The sequence below is a fragment of the Schistocerca americana genome, chromosome 3 (genome assembly GCF_021461395.2).
Source record: "Schistocerca americana isolate TAMUIC-IGC-003095 chromosome 3, iqSchAmer2.1, whole genome shotgun sequence".
Lineage (NCBI taxonomy): Eukaryota > Metazoa > Arthropoda > Insecta > Orthoptera > Acrididae > Schistocerca > Schistocerca americana.
Window position 1 is genome coordinate 510,295,584 of NC_060121.1, and position 14,946 is coordinate 510,310,529.

Sequence of the window (14,946 nt, forward strand, 5' to 3'; positions counted from 1 at the left end):
ATTAGCAATGGCAGATCGAGACCCTGACCGAATTTAGGTAGAGACCCAGAATGAAAATGGACAGAGAATAGAGGACAGTACAACCGCGAGAAATAGGACATATAACGCACCATAACGAAGATAATGTAGGTCAAGGCATAGAAAACGTAAATCAGCATACGACAGAGGAGCAGGAAAGTAGAGAGACAGTCGATGAGGATTCTAAATTGCGTCTTGAATACGTAGAACCCATAGTACAAGTAATCAGAGCTCCCTCACCACAGAGTACAAGGAATGCGAGCAGAAACGTGTCACAGCACAGTTCAATGCAATCGGTTACGAACCAACACTCGGGCGAAAACACAGAGCGTAGGACGTCGGAAGAAAACACAATAGGACACAACAATCTGGCAGAATTATTACAACAGATTACGGAAACCATGACAAAGCAAAATAAAGACACAGCGAACCAAATTCAAATTCAGAATGAAGAAACCACGAGACAAATGCGTGCGATTAAAGAACGAAACAAAAAAAATTCAGTTACACCGAAGTCATATTGAAGACGAGGCAAAAGAATCTCGAGAAGTGATAGGAAACTTAATAACAGGTCACAATCAATTGAGAACAGACACTGACAAGGTACAAGCGGACGTACAAACATTGAGTTATGACATTCAGGACGAGATGAAAACATTACGTAACAGCACCCAGGGAGAAGTCAAGAAACTAGAGAAACAGATAAACGAAATTACTAGACAAGCAGCAGGTACAGCGCGTGAAGTTGTTGAAAACAGTGTGTTACACAAACGTATCACAAAAGCAGAGCTGAAAAGATACGATAACCGCATAGTCAAAATAGAAGCGCAAACGAAGCGACAATTTCAGAAATTGCGAACAGAGTTGTTGCAAACCATTGAAGAGCGTAGTGAACAGGATCGAACAAGCACAGAGTCTGCAACCACATCCGTATCTGTAACAGTGCCGGAAAAACAAGCAATTAACGAAGATATTACGCATTTGCGATTCCAACCACTGGCGGAAAGTAACATACGTGAAATCAGACAGCCTGCACAGCAACAAACACGTTTCGAAATTCTTCATGAACAAACGTCATCACAAACACATGCGGAACCACAAATGTATGTTTCAAGACAGTTTGGATCGTGCAATGAAGCAGCAAGGTTAGCCAGCCAAGATACCGAACCAATACCTGACAATGGAAAGCCAGGTCGCGAAGAGTACACTGCAATGCATTCAGCTACACGTTCACAACCGATGGAAGAAAATTATTGCGTACCACTCCAACGATACTACGCAAGGGTAGGTGAAAGTTACAGTGGACAATATCCAATGGATCTGCCACAACCGGAAAGAACGACGGGAGAAATGATCAGAAACAAAAGTGGCGAAGAATCGCGAATTTCATATGGAACTATGACGAAGTACGACAACGATCATTTCCTCACAGTCAGAAAATTTCAACACTTTCGAGAAGGAAACTCATTACATCCACGAACTTTTATTGATCAATTCCGAGTAGGATTACCAGAACACTGGACGCTAACACACAAATTAGACTTTATACGTGCAAACATGTCAGGAACAGTCGCAGAAACCATGCAGAATGTTGCAGCGACATGCCGATCGTACGAAGATTTCAGAGAGAAGTTTCTCTCACGATATTGGTCCAGCGAAGCACAGAACAGAGTGAAGTACGAATTATTACAGAACCCATATTTTGAAAATTCAGGAGAGAAGAGTCCCGCGAAATTTTTCGAATTAATGGCAAAGAAAAATCAATGCTTAGATGTACCATACAGTGACGGAGAGTTGATTAAATTATGCGCGATGAAGCTACCATTGAAATACCAGCAATCATTAGTAGGTCGCGGAGGCAATGACGTCGAAGCGTTTAAAGGTATTCTAAGGGAACTAGAGTTCATATTTTCGGAAGATGACGAAAGAGAAAGACGAAGCGCACGTGAAACGAAAGCAAAAAGCAGTGGAATCCACAAGACACAGAACGAAGAAACAATAATTACGAACCACGTGATAACTTCGCACCAAGAAACAACAATAGATTTCAACAAAGAAGCGGTTATGGATTTAGAAGAGAATATGACAATAACTATAATTCACCCAGGAATGGCAACAACTATTACAGAGGAAATAACGACAACCGGAACGGGTACTGGAGAACCAATAGATCGACAAATTATCAACAAAGAAACCACTATCAACAAGCTGAACAAGAAAAGAGAATACAGATAGAAGAGGTGGAGGTAAGACCACCAAACCCCGATAAACGTTGGAATTGACAGCTAAGCGCCCATGCCAAAGAGAATGACGCACCGACCCAGGACAATTGCAGCACCTTAAACAGAGAAGTAAATACCTTATCACGAGAAGAGAAGAAGGAAGAAACAAATCCGCAGGGACCAGATGAAAACGAAGACAAGAAGATAACAATATCGTGTTGGGACGAAATTTACTGGGAGAATACTGACGAGGAAGATGAATTGCCAGAGGCATGCACAACGAATGTAGGAGGAAAGGACGAAGTAATGAGTATTGCAGAGCTATTTGAGATGGAAACCAGGGAAAGCGAATTCAATGAGGATAATGCGCAGTCGACAGAAGTTGAAAATAAGTTACGAGTGGGCACACAACCCAACGCATTTAGATGCGATTATGTGGAAGTAGCGACGAAGAAGGAGAAGATAGACGAGGACGAGGAAAAAGTAGAGGATGTTGAAGAAAGCGTAAAAGAAAGAAGAAATAGAGAAGAGGAAATAAAGGAGAGAGAAGTAGCAGTCGAAGATTATCCTACAGAAAGTTCGAATTCACAAGGGAAATTCCTAAAAAGACTCATGTATGATTTAGTGGAGGATTCGTTGATGTAAGAAGAAGAAGAACAGAACCAACCCTTTCAAATTCAATCAATTGTGAAGGCCATGGTAAAACATATCCCAGTCAATAAAAATGGTTCAAATGGCTCTGAGCACTATGGGACTTAACATCTATGGTCATCAGTCCCCTAGAACTTAGAACTACTTAAACCTAACTAACCTAAGGACAGCACACAACACCCAGCCATCACGAGGCAGAGAAAATCCCTGACCCCGCCGGGAATCGAACCCGGGAACCCGGGCGTGGGATATCCCAGTCAATACTGTAATTGATAGTGGAAGTGAACTGACTGCGATCTCAGAAAATTTATTGATGCCAATGAGGAATTGCCAGTTCTGAAAACACGTAAGATTAAAGTAAGAGGTCCTATTAGAAACAAACAGCGCATGGAGCTTCACTCAGAACTGCAGAAGTCTCATCTGTTACACCCCCTTTTTGCGTAATACTAGTGTCGATCGTCAATTAAAGCTCATGGTGTTCACATTTGCCACTTGAAGTAAAAATCTGAAATGCGATGATTTTTCTGTTATATAGTTATTGAGAAGAGATATCAGCCACTGTAATTTACGACAAGTTAGATAAGTAATTAAAGATAATTGAGGGTCACTGTAGACCATTTTGATAGTTTTCTCTTTTGTGAAACTTAATTTAAACCTAGAATATAGATGTGATATGCCATAGGTCATCTTTCGATCCATTGTAGAACTTGGAAACCCATTCGGGGAATATTCGTTCACATTTTTGTTGAACGCAGTTGGTTTTTACCATCCTGTATTAAAACATTTCCTTTTATCAATAGTGCAATTTATAAACAATGTTTTGTGAGTAGAATAAAATTTACAATGGTAAACCTAACTGCTTTATCGACGTTATTTTACCAGCTAACTAAAAATAGGAAAGCCTTGAACCCGTTCCACTAAATTTAGTTAGTATTAAGATTCTTTTACAGGGAGTGCAGTGGAGCTGACGTTGAAATCATTAAGTATTTGGTTATATCATCACTAACTAGTCTCACTTAACTCTTCTGAACTCTACATGTCATGTGTGGTCTGGCGTCTCCTTACCAGCAACTGGTCCCAGGTTCAAACTAGTCAGTTCCCTAAAAAACACGCTCAGAGCGTCGTTGCGCGAAAGTGGTAGGGAGACACGACTTAGAACAAACAGACACCACGCAGAATGTTAGACATGTACACTTCCGTTACATGTGTCACATTGCAATTCACACATGTCTGCTTTTTGATGTATACATTCAATTTGAAAATGCGCTAATTCATGGAATAATGTTGGCAGAGCGGTAAAAATGCTGAAATGAGATGGGGCTTTACTGAAACCAAAAACGAATGCACCAAGAGGCTCACAGATGGCGCTGAACAGCAATACATCAGTGACGCCGTATGTGATTCGAGTTTAATATGAACCGTAATGAGAGAGGGAGTCAGATCATCCCTAGCCTGGCTAATAAATACCTGATGGAAGGTATGAAGTTTATGCACGGTGGCGCTGCACCTCGTAATGCTACACGTGTGAAAGATCTCTTGCGCACGTAATCTGGTGGGGATCGCTTGCTCAGCCGTCACGTTCGCCGTGCTTGGCGACCTAGGTCCCTAGACCTCAATCCGTGTTATGATTTGTAGGTGTGAGGAGGGGGTGGGTGGGGGAAGGTGTTAACTGAGGTCGCAGGTGTATTGCGATTGTGAGACCTCAGCAGCGATGCTAAAAGACAACATCCGTCGGCAATTTCTCACCATACCTACTGAAATGCTGTGGAGTGCCGTTCATAACATTGTTCCTCGACTACAAATGTTGTTGATGAATGACAGCCGACTTGGCGAACGTTTATTATAAAATCTTCGCTAAAAGTCAATTGTTATGCGAATTATTGCTTTTGTACGATATGAAGCACCACCTGTTTGGCATTATCTGTACTTTCTTTGGTTTCAGTAGACTCCATGTCATTTCAAGCTTGTGCAGTGTTGTAATCTCTCTACCTACATTATTCCATGAAGTATTGAATTTTCAAATATTAACGGACTTTTCGGTCACTCTGTATGTATTTTTTGTTGATTTTGGAATACGTTGTGGATTGAATTGTCTGTTTTAAGTTGGATGTTTATGTCTTGTTTTTTGAAAATATTGGTGGTTTGTGTGTGAGTTTATATGGCATTGTGTAACATCTTGTGTCTTCTTTTCTATTACCCAGTATATTCCGTGTTGTTGTGTTATTGAATGTGTTTCTTTGTGTTGCATTATGCTGTATTGTTGTTTGTGTCATTGTGTTTCCTGTTATTGTTTGCTTTTTAATGTTGTGGTTTAGATTTGTGGTTCAAAATGGCTCTGAGCACTATGGGACTTAACTTCTGAGTTCATCAGTCCCCTAGAACTTAGAACTACTTAAACCTAACTAACCTAAGGACATCACACACATCCATGCCCGAGGCAGGATTCGAACCTGCGACCGTAGCGGACGCGAGGTTCCAGACTGTAGCGCCTAGAACCGCTCGGCCACCCTGGCTGGCTTAGATCTGTGACTATGATACTACCGTAACCATTGTTTGTAGCGTGGGCATTATACGGTCCAGTTCTCCGTGTAGCTTTTTTTGTTCAGTGATGCTGTGTTGAGCCTATGGAGAACTTTTTGAACGGCTGCTCGTTTAATGGCCATACAATGAACTTGTTGCGGTTGAATTTTGATTCAGGTTATCTCTCCGCATTCACGCCTATAAAGTAAAGTACTGCTGACACATCAAGTGACAATCTTTGCTTTCAGTAACAAGGCAAACAACTTCGCCAGCTAGTGGATATCCGTCGCCTTGGCTGGCATAGCGTCAGGAAGAACAGCGTCACGGCTCCAGCACACTGAACCGCTACGAGACACAACTGCTACTTGACAGGCAGCCGCTGAAAAGCTGGAGAGGATTCTCACCCATGCGATAATTGGACTGAATGGTGGTGTGTCTGCGCCACTGAGGGCGAGCGTCGACCTCGTGAGCAAATCACATTACTGTCCGCGTTCACTGGCTGCTGCTCCAGTACAGAGGTTCTTGTCTACGTGTGACAGCGCGACTGCAGGAGGGCCTGAACTGTTTACGCCTTATGCTGCTTGAAAAATAAGTGCACGATCTGAAGGTCTGAGGAGATCAAAACTTGATAAACAACTTACCTCTATAAATGGAGTACCTGTTATCATTGCCCAAAACAACATGTTCATGATGCAACTTGCAAAAATGGGAATCTCATCCAACTGGAGGGTAATGGTATTCTTAAACTTTCTTAACCCTTCTGACAGCCTATAAATATATTCTCATTTCCTACACGTTCTTCTTATACCACGCGGTCAGAAACAGTCTGAGAAGCTTGTAAGGGTCATGCAGGTTTGGTTGTGCTGGGAAATAATTGTTAAGGAAAAAAAGGGATACGTTGTGCCTTTCCTTAGTTCATTAGCATAGAAGTAATCCAGTCAGACCGCTGCGAGTGCAAATTCAAATGACCAGCTAGACACAATTATTGTTAGTTGTTCTCAAAGCGTAGACGATAGCGTACGACACTGAAGCCTATGGCTCGGGCCCTAGCTTACTACTGTCGAAGTTCCAATTTTTTTATCGCCCTCTCTTTCGGTTTTAGGAAACCAAACGAAGAATACGTTTGACGACACCGTCTCTGGTGGGCCGCTTGAATTTGCAAGGGCAACGGCGTAGATGGCTAACTTCGATACCAACTAACTCTGAAACGGCACAACGTATAGAATTTTTTCTTAACAATTATCTCGTCAGCCGCTGTGGCCGAGCGGTTCTAGGCGCTTTAGTCCGGAACCGCGCTGCTGCTACGGTCGCAGGTTCGAATCCTGCCTCGGTCATGGATGTGTGTGATGTCTTTAGGTTAACTATGTTTCTAAGTCTAAGGGACTGATGGCCTCAGACGTTAAGTCCCATAGTGTTTAGAACCATTTTGAACAATTTTCTCCCATCACAACCTATCCTGCAATACCCTTAATCTTTGTGTCTACCATGTATAATTTTAACCACACTATGTAAATTTCTCAAATGTCTCTCAGTCAGCATACAACGTGATTCAAAAGTCATGTTCCATAGGACAAATTCGATGTTAATTGGACGGAACGATCCACCACCACTACATCGCCGGAATGGTTAGTCCCGTATCGGTTGTCTGTGAGGCAACAGATTAACGTAGCCATACGGAACGGTCTTGAAGGGGTGCTTGTTACCACAGATGTGTAGAATGGTGCTGTTCCGCAGTGCAGCTACTTGTACAGCAGGGTACACACATCAGGAGAAGACGGAAATGTTTCTCATCCACAAGGCAAGCCTGAATCAATGGAAGCAGCAACAGAATACCACTGGCGACACTCAACTCAACGTTAAGTCCAATCAGAGAATGACTGACCGTTTAATGGAAGATTTCAAATTTACAGGCAGTGTCCAACACAAAAGACGTTGGGGACGACCACGCACAGCAGCAGGGGAAACATACTCAGCAGCCGCTGAAGCTAAGGCGATTATGAGTCCAACTCTGCCAACGAGGAAGGTATCACAGGCATGCAGCATCAGCAAAGGTACCGTGTCGCGGATGTTGCCCTATAACCATTTCCATCTCTATCGAATACATGTTGTGACGATTCTGACAGGCGGCTGCAGTTCTGTGAATTGTTTGACGAAAGCAGCACACACAAGCGGAGTCTTGAATCTGACCTTTTCTTCGACGATGAAGCTAGCTTACACTTGAATGGCAAGGTGAACAGACATAAAGCTGTCTATTGGGCAAAAGACAATCTCCATCTCACTGTCGAGGCATACGCTCGGACTAACCATAGGTTAAATGTGTGGTGTGGCGTACATGGGGATGTCCCATATTTTTTAAAGGCACGCTCAATGCTACACACCACAGACATCGTCTTGTGGAAACACTACTACCACAATTGGGCGAACTGCATGGGAACGGAGGTGCAGAGTTTTCTTCCAGCAGGATGGAGCACCTCCACACATCGAATGAAACGTCCGCCGACTCCTGGTTTAGGTTCTCCCTGTGCGTTGGATTGGTAGACTGGGTCCGGAGGAATGGCCACCTGGGTCGTCAGATCTGACGCCACTGGGCTTTTTCGTTTGGGGGCAACTCAAGTATACAGTGTACACCTACATGCCAAGAACATTAGTTTGCCTGCACGAGAATAGCGCCAGAGCCTGTCCAGGGATACCAACAGCGACGGAATGGTCAGTGTCCAGCAATGTCCGTCACCGTGTGCACATATATATAGATATCTCGTCTGAGCACCAACTGCGTTAGAGGTACGTACCAACAACTAACCGGGGCCGGCGGTTGCATTAAGTTTCAGGTCAACATTGACCGATGATCTAACATTTCGTTTGAACGATTAGAGGACATCTGCAGTATGCGTTCGTTTCTGTGTGTTTTCGGCATCTCCGTTCCTTATGGCTTCGTCCTATGGGCCAAGGCAATTGAATCACCAATGTAGGATTTATCCTATGGGATATTACTTTTGAACCAGCCTGTATGTTTCGAAAAGGCATTATTCATACATGGAATTTTTGTTATTAGTGAGCCTGTCCATGCTCTAACGGTACAGCTATCATAAATCCGCAGGTTGAATTGAACACCACACTGCTTTAATAGGCGTGGTCCTACTAGTCATGCTATGCCTTCGCCCCCGCCCGTCGGCCAGGTAAACGTGGACTCCGAACCACAGCACAACCCAGCAGTTTTCACAGTAAAAACATTCCCAGGCGTGAAAGACGAGCTAATAAAATCCTGCAACCTCAAGCCGTTTTATTCGTTGTCTGGCTATGAAGCACTGAACCACCAAGTCCAAGTCTCCTCGTCGTTTAGCAACAAAATAAGTCATTGTTGTACAACAAGAAAATAGTCACTAACTTTTTCATTCTCTGCTTTCGCATGGCATCATATACTGGGGTAACTCAACATTGAGTAAAATAGTGTTCATTGCACAAAATCGTGTAATCAGAATAATTGCTGGAGCTCATCCAACGTCATCCTGCAGACACTTATTTAAAGAGCTAGGGATCTTCACTGTAGCCTCACAATATATATATATTCACTTGTAAAATCTGTTATTAACAATCCGAAAGAATTAAAAAGTGATAGCAGTGTCCATGGCTACAACACTAGGAGAAAGGATAATCTTCACTACTCAAGGATAAATCTAACTTTGGCTCAGAAGGGGGTAAATTATGCTGCCACAAAAGTCTTTGGTCACTTACATAATAGCATCAAAAGTCTGACAGATAGCCATATAGCGTTAAAAAGGAAATGAAAGGATTTCTGAATGGCAACTCCTTCTACTCATTAGATGAATTTTTGGATATGGTAAGTGAGTAATTTCCCCCCCTCCCCCCCCCCCCCCCCGCCACCCCAAAAAAAATTAAAAATATTAAGTGTCATGTAATATTTTGTGTAATGTAATATCTTGTATAGACACCTTCACGTTCCACATTATTACGAAGTGTCGTATTCATGATCTACGAGTATGGAACAAGTACTAATCTAATCTAATCTCTAATCTAGAAGAGAGCGCTCTCTTATTGAAGGGAAAGAACTGTTTTGTGCGATCTAAGAAGCAGAAGGACATACTGGTGGTTCACCTACAATGAGTCAACTGTAAGTTGGCCGATCAGCGCTCTGACGCTCAGTCAGTGGACGTCGGTAGGGTTCGGCAGTTAGTCACTTGTTTTTAGCTGCCACCAACGTGACATTACCGTGTGAGGTAGTGCTTGTCTGCTAAAGTACTTTTCATACTCTTTTTCTTTCTTCTGAAAGCAAAATAGAGCTTCACCACTTTCATGCTTCCTTTGTGACTAACACAAAAATTTCTGATGCCACCTGCGAACTAACATCCCAAAGATGTTCGGGCTCACATGCGGTTCCTCTCCGTTGAAATGTCCTGGCTCAAACTCGTCTAGAGGTTGAACCGCACGTGTCGCAATACACGCCATAAATTAGACACTTGTGACCCTTTGGTTAAATTGTCTGGCTAAAGGCAAGTTTGCGAAATTGTACGAAACGTATAAAGATAATATAACATATAATAACAGTAATAATAATATCGGGAACTAAATTAACGACACATAAAATATGTAGACTAGGGCTAGTAGAAATCCTCAGGAAACAGAAGAGATATTGAATTTAACTGATGAAAGGAGAAAATATAAAAATGCAGTAAATGAAGCAGGCAAAAAGGAATACAAACGTCTCAAAAATGAGATCAACAGGAAGTGCAAAATGGCTAAGCAGGGATGGCTAGAGGACAAATGTAAGGATGTAGAGGCATATATCACTAGGGGTAAGATGGAAAATTAAAAAGACCTTTGGAGGAAAGAGAACCACTTGTATGAATCTCAAGAGCTCAGATGGAAAACCAGTTCCCAGCAAAGAAGGGAAAACAGAAAGGTGGAAGGAGTATATAGAGGGTCTATACAAGGGCGATGTACTTGAGGCCAATATTATGGAATTGGGAGATGAAATGGGAGATATGATACTGCTTGATGAGTTTGACAGAGCACTGGAAGACCTAAGTCGAAACAAGGATCCGGGAGTAGACAACATTCCATTAGAACTACTGATAGCCTGGTGAGCAAGATGTACGATACAGGCGAAATACCCTCTTAGTTCAAGAAGAATATAATAATTCTAATCTCAAAGAAAGCAGGTGTTTAAAAATGTGAAAATTACCGAACTATCAGTATAATAAGTCACGGCTGCAAAATACTAACACGAATTCTTTAGAGACGAATGGAAAAACTGTTAGAAGTCGACCTCTGGGAAGGTCAGTTTGGATTCCGTAGAAATTTTGGGACACGTGTGGCAATACTGACACTACTACTTTCGTTAGAAGATATGTTAAGGAAAGGCAAACCTACGTTTCTAGCATTTGTAGACTTAGAGAAAGCCTTTGACAATGTTGACTGGAATACTCTTTCAAATTCTGAAGGTGGCAGGGTTGATATACAGGGAGCGAAAGGCTATTTACAATTTGTACAGAAACCAGATGGCTGTTATAAGAGTCGGGGGACATGAAAGGGAAGCAGCGATTGGGAAGGGAGTGAGACAGGGTTGTACCCTCTTCCCGATGTTATTCAATCTGTATATTGAGCAAGCAGTAAAGGAAACAAAAGAAAAATTCGGAGTAGGTATTAAAATCCATGGAGAAGAAATAAAAACTTTTAGGTTCGCCGATGACATTGTAATTCTGTCAGAGACAGCAAAGGACTTGGAAGAGCAGTTGAACGGAATGGACAGTGTCTTGAAAGGAAGATATAAGATGAACATCAACAAAAGCAAAACGAGGATAATGGAATGTAGTCAAATTAAATCGGGTGATGCTGAGGGAATTAGATTAGGAAATGAGACACTTAAAGTAGTAAAGGAGTTTTGCTATTTGGGGACCAAAATAACTGATGATGGTCGAAGTAGAGAGGATATAAAATGTAGACTGGCTATGGCAAGGAAAGCGTTTCTCAAGAAGAGAAATTTGTTAACATCGCGTATAGATTTAAGTGTCAGGAAGTCGTTTCTGAAAGTATTTGTATGGAGTGTGGCCATGTATGGAAGTGAAACATGGACGATAAATAGTTTGGAGAAGAAGAGAATAGAAGCTTTCGAAATGTGGTGCTACAGAAGAATGCTGAAGATTAGGTGGGTAGATCACATAACAAATGACGAGGTACTGAATAGCATTGGGGAGAAGAGGAATTTGTGGCACAACTTGATTAGAAGAAGGGATCGCTTGGAAGGACACGTTCCGAGGCATCAAGCGATCACAAATTCAGTATTGGAGGGCAGCACGGAGGGTAAAAATCGTAGAGGGAAACCAAGAGGTGAATACACTACGCAGATTTAGAAGGATGTAGGGTGCGGTAGTTACTTGGAGACGAAGGAGCTTGCACAGGATAGAGTAGCATGGAGAGCTGCATCAAACCAGTCTCTGGACTGAAGACCTCAACATCAACAACAAATGATGTAGGCCACACAGTTGCGATTTGGTTAGAATAATGTTTATTCACAAACCAAACTAAAGCGAAAGTGGTCGTATTTAGAGTAACCGTTAAACTTGAACGCATGTCCATTTGACACAGTTCAATCATTCATAATATCATCGCGAAATACAAGTCCAATACTCCACCTTGTTATCTACGCGAAAAGTTAAGAGTTAATACCAAGCGCGCGGCTGCTCAGGCTCAGAGACTAAGTCCCGCGATACCACACAACGCGAAATTTTCTAAGTCGTTTCACTTCCTAGCTGCCTAAAGACAATCTCAATCCGAACTGTCCGGTTTCGCGTCTGCGCCAGTACTGTCCCTCTGCCCGTCTCTTGCCTCGTCTCCTGCGTGACGAACGTCCTCGCTCAATTGACTAGTGCAGTTCCCTTTCCTGAAGCCATCCATCTGATTGGCTACAGCTTATTCTACAGTATTTTGCATTAAACATATTTAAATAGTCAAAGCTTGACCACTTTCACGTTCTGAATAAAGCAACAATAATATCCATTATATAATAAACGTTAAATTCTTTTACATAAAACCAATACAAATTCCTTCTTAACTTTGAATGTCACGGCCAGTAATCTTGCACCAATGTGTTTTCTGATAAATAAATAAAGAACAAAAGTAACCATTATGGACTAAACTTAACAACAAATATTCTATTACCTAATGATTGAATACGGTGTCATGATGTCATCGTTCAATGTGTTTTGAGTCGAGGAAATGATGATCTGATGCTTAACTGAAATTGCTGATAATTTAAATTTACTATATCTTTTAAACAAATAAAGTTATAGAGCTGATATTTAAAAATTCAAAAGGGTCAAATGGCCCTAAGCACTATGGGACTAAACATCTGAGATCATCAGTACCCTAGACTTAGAACTACTTCAACCTAACTAACCTAAGGACACCACACACACCCACGCCCAAGGCAGGATTCGAACCTGCGACCATCGCAACAGCGCGGTTCCGGACTGAAGTGCCTAGAACCGCACGGCCACAACGGCCGGTCGATATTTACAACAATGGCCATTTTAATGGTGTGCTTTTATATGAAATGCTGATCGTTAAGATCAACAAAAGCGTTCAGATTTTAGCATTCAGGTCTTTGTTACAAAACTTGTTAATTTCAATTTGGCAGTAAATCCTAAACTATTATAGATATGATCAATAATCAAGTTTTATTGGGATCATCATGAAAATTTAAGAAAGATGGTAGATTAAAATTACTGTGGCTTCATTCCCTGAATTACTGCAGACTTAAATAGTTTTCATAAATGTTTCCCTTTATGGCTGATCTTAGGTCCGCCACATTTAACACTGCTACGCCTCCCTGGTCACAAACAGCTCCTACGCCGTTTTCCTCGGCCGTAAGTTCTCGTCTGTCTCACTCGCACGCTACAGCGCTTAGGCCTGATCTGCCCGACGCCATTCAGCACAACAGACGCCTGTGGAATTTTCCCATCTCGTGGTGAATCTCCACTCTTTGTGGAACACGGTCCTGGACGGCAGGATTCGTTTTACAATTCCTGGAAGGCTGTCTGTTTCAGCCACATACTTAAATGAGAGCGAAATGCTCGCTAACTCACACACCTCTGTGAAAGAAAGGGGTTAGCAAGATAATCGAGGAGTCACAGGATGCGGGACTGTGATGTGGTCCATACATTTGGGAGCAATCACCCACTACTACGGTCATATCGAGGAGATAGTTGACAGAAAAGAGACTGAAGGAAGCCCAATGTTAAGAGCAGAGGGGAAAATCCCGCGGAAATCACTGTGGGAAAAGAAACCTCTCTGACAGTTGGGACAGGTAGTAGGGCTGGTGCCGGATTTGTGACAGTAACGACAATTCGTGCATGGGTGTTAGGGAATGTCAGAGGAAGTGTGTTACCATTGTAGCTGGGCATCTACGGTATCTCCTGGGCCAGCTCCCATATTTACGTATTTGCGTACATGTCCAAGTCGTCATCTGAAGAGTCAATTTGATTATAAAATCGGCCACTTCGTGTGTTCGGCTTTTCCAGTTTGTGCCCCTTGGTAAGCTCTGTGGGTGCTGCTGGCGGTGCATGGACAAACCTCTCGTACGTTGCCTGTGTCCATTAAAGCAACTTAGTAGGCAAAAAAATCTCGGAGAGACGACTGCTTCGATGAATGGCAGTTTTCTATGTGAAGAAGGTAGCATGTATCAAAATGATTCCTTCGATATCTGCAGATACTAATGATAGACGCAAAGACGAAATTCGGGAAAGAACCTGCAAAAAGTTCAATAAATGGAACAAAGAATTTGAGCGAAGAGTCAAATAACAATGGGATAGGACCGAGCAGCCACACTATAAAAAAAATCTTCATTTGTGTGGCCATATTGTCCATAGTTGCTGTACAATACTTGCGGATATTTTTGTTCTCTCGTTGCAACTACAAAAATGCGTGTTTCTTTCACGAGACGCGTTTCACTTTATTGAGGTAAAGCACATCAGTGGTCTGTAATTAAGTTATTTACATTTTGATTTGCTTTAAGATCGAAAACAGTTCGGTTACAGTATGTTGATTTGTATTTACCGTGATTTTCTCTTTATTTCTCGCTTAGATCGGGAAATGCCGCCCGCTTACACGCTGTTGATGTTTTCCTGCTTTAGTCACTAATAGTTGCGCCTTAATTTTTAGTTATTCTGCAGGACTATGCATTTCTTATGTTTTTCACTGCACACTTTTTCGCACACCACTGTTTTCTATTCGTGTTTGTACTTATAAGTATGTGGTGTGGTTGTAGTGTTGCCAACATAACCCTGCCAGTAGTTTGTCTTTGACCCACAACCTTTTTTATTAGATTATTGTATGTGTGTAATTGTATTTAATTATGTTGCTGTTCACGTATATATTATGCAAGAGTAGGGAAGGAACAGTGATGGAGTTTCTTTCTCTTTTTCTTGGGTAGGGAAGGGAGAAAACATAAGGAGTGGAAAAAGTATATAGCAAGGTGATGGAGCGTAAGTTAGAGAAGAAGGTGTGGAGCAAGAAGAGA